The sequence below is a fragment of the Anabrus simplex genome, chromosome 8 (assembly GCF_040414725.1).
Source record: "Anabrus simplex isolate iqAnaSimp1 chromosome 8, ASM4041472v1, whole genome shotgun sequence".
NCBI lineage: Eukaryota > Metazoa > Arthropoda > Insecta > Orthoptera > Tettigoniidae > Anabrus > Anabrus simplex.
Genome location: NC_090272.1, coordinates 176848122 through 176851250, shown reverse-complemented (window position 1 = coordinate 176851250; position 3129 = coordinate 176848122).

Genomic DNA, 3129 nt, shown 5'->3' with positions numbered 1-3129 from the left:
ACCCCGGAGGACGCAGAAGAGATTTTACGCCAGTTAGACGCCACAACCAGTGTAAATTCACCTAGGCCAACACGGAACCTCGAGCATAAAGTGTTTGTAGTCGAAAACGTGGAAACCAATAGTCACCAGGACAGGATTAGCCCGAATACAGGAGCAATACCACGCAGGAAGCCCGATAATAGGGAACAGCTTAACAATGCAGAATTCCGTAACGAGAGGCCAGTGCGGAATAATTATGAATATAATAGGAGTTACCCTAGACAAGACCTCAGACGTGACAGGAATAGGTACGAATATCGGAACCGTGACCGTCCTTACCAAAGGTATAATCAACGCGGAAGGTGGTACGGTAGAAATCAACAGCAACAATCGTACAGATATCGTAACAGAGAACCGGATCATCGTGACAGGGAGAATAAACGGTATGTCCAAGATTTGAACTCAGAACGTCAAGAAAGGGAACGTTGGAGAGAGGCCATTAATCAAACGGACCTCAATCCGGACATAGTAGGCGCAGAAAGTATCGAGTATCAGAGAACGCGCAACCAAGCTGACCGCAGGCAGCAGTCTTTGAACCCGGAAGCCCAGCCATACTCACAGAATGGCCACGGGCAGCAAAAAAAAAAAAAAAACGCCAATGTAATATCAATGTCTCCATCCGACCGGAACGAGCTTGTGCTAATGGCCGACAACTCGAGTGATTGGGTTGTAGCGCAGGTGGATTCCTGGGTCGTGCAGCCACAAGATCTTTTGGAAGATCCTATAATAAGAGAGGCCAAACAGATACCGAAATTGCCGGTCATAAACGTTAGGTTGTATGGCACAAATATTAGAGCTCTCACAGACACAGGAGCGTCGATAAGTATTATATCCAGAGCACTGTATGAAGATATAAAAGAACGTCACAAACTTCCCGAGATTCCTGTATCTTCTGTCGAAATAAGAGGGATTATTCAGGATAAAACGACAGTATGCAAATCCCAAACATTGTTGGAAATACAAATCGGAAACTCTATTTTTACGCACCCATTTGTGATTATGTCGAAGGTTAACCACAACCTAATTCTAGGAGCTGACTTTTTGAGGGCCACTAATGCGGTGATTGACCTGGCCAACAACCAAGTCAAATTCCGAAAACCGGAAGGGGATGATCATGTTTGTCTAGACCCCGAAATAAATTGTAAAACGGATGTGAGTGTGAATAACCAGGAAGAACCCATTAACGAGGATATTGCGCAAATTTTAGACAATGAGAGCATATTTGCCAATATTTTCAGTGCTGAAATGGACGAGGAAATTGAGAGTTTAATATCAAGCAAGGTGGCCGAATTTAACGGAACCAAAGAGCAAAAGGATAAGCTACGAGCTCTATTGGTGAAGTATAAGACTGTTTTTGACTCGAAGGTTGGTCTGATCCCTAATTTCAAGTACGCATTAAATGTCACAGATTGGCGTCCATATAAATGTAAGCCATATCCTATTCCAGAAAAGCATTACGCGGAGGTGAAACGCGTCATTAAGGAAATGGAAGAGAACGGAATTATATCAAAAAGGGTCACCCCTTTTCTAAATAATTTAGTGATTGTAGTCAAAACAGACGGATCGCTCCGCATTTGTGTTGATGCGATAATGCTCAATCAGAAACTGATACCAGAATACGTTCTTTTACGTCGTCCAGTCTCATCTGCACCGGAGGCGAAATTTTATGCTAAATTCGCACCATTATATGTGGGACCGTATAGAATAACCGAGTCACTTCACAATAACGCATACAGGATAGTCAGCCTAGATGGTCAAGAGGAGATGACTTTTAATGCCCGAAGCTTAAAGTTGTATCGACCACCACCCGGAGGAATTCCACAAGTGAACCTGGTAGAATATTCACAGAGTGAAGAAGAGGAGGACTCATCTACGGAAGAGGAGATGACGGCTGACGAAGATTGGTCCATGGCAGAGGATGATGACGATATTTCTGCAGTGGAGGAAGAAGAAGAAGAAGATGAAGATGATGACCAATTCAACCTGAGCTGTGATGAGGAAGAAATATCACCGAATGACGGAGACCTACCAATCACGAAATCCGTAGAGAAGCGAGAAGAAGATGGACGTGATGATTGCCCAGAATGTCTGCAAGAGGCCACGGAGCTGAGAGAAATCATGGAGACAATTATCGCCGAGTTACAGGAGGAACGTAGACAACTAGAAGAAGAAAATTTGCAACTACGAAGAGAATTTACTAACTAAGCGAGGTACAGAGTTGAGGCTCAATTATGGTTGCAGTTTTGTAACCAAGTTGAGATTGAATGACATAAGATCTAGAAATCTTCCTCATATTCTTTCGGAACATTTCTATTTTTAGTAAGGGAGGAGTTGCACCCAATTAATTGAGCCTAATTACATCATATCAACATATTGCTAATGATATTGATAATGTAATTTTTCCACACAGTTGAGAATATGTTCTCACACTCTGGCAGGAAGCAGAAAAATCACAATAGATGTTTAAGCCGGCCAGAGCACTTCGGAGCACGGTTTGTTTTGGTGCAATAAAGCAATTATCTTCACACAAAGAGGGAGAGGACGCGTTGGTACTTTGAAATTGAGGTCAAGGAGTGGTAGTTTTCCATCTGAAGACAAGAAAGAGCTTCCAACCACCCCCACGAAAGTGAACTAGGAACAGTCCAATGTTACCCGCTAGAAACCGGTCAACCAATCAGGGAGCTGAATTTGTATTATTCAAATGTAGCGCTTCCTCATATTTATTTTCGTCATAGAATCGGACAGTAATTGTATACTTGTTTATCAGAGTGACACTTTAGGTTGGGGATCATAGTGAGTGTGTATGCTAAATCCTGTTAATATGCAGTAAATATTAAGTTAGCAGAAGTTATGTCTGGGAACGAGAGTACCTGAAGTTCGCGCCGGAACCGTACGACAGCCGGCGGTGCGACAAAAGAAATATTCCCACCCACGCCACCTATACTGTGCATAATTGTATGATTAATTCGGTGATCACAGGGTAGTGATGGAACCACCAGCAGTTTAAGTATAAATTTAGATGATAAGGACGGTCCGCATCGAGCTGCGTGTATTAAAGGACGCTCTTGAAATTCTGAAAATATCAGTCCG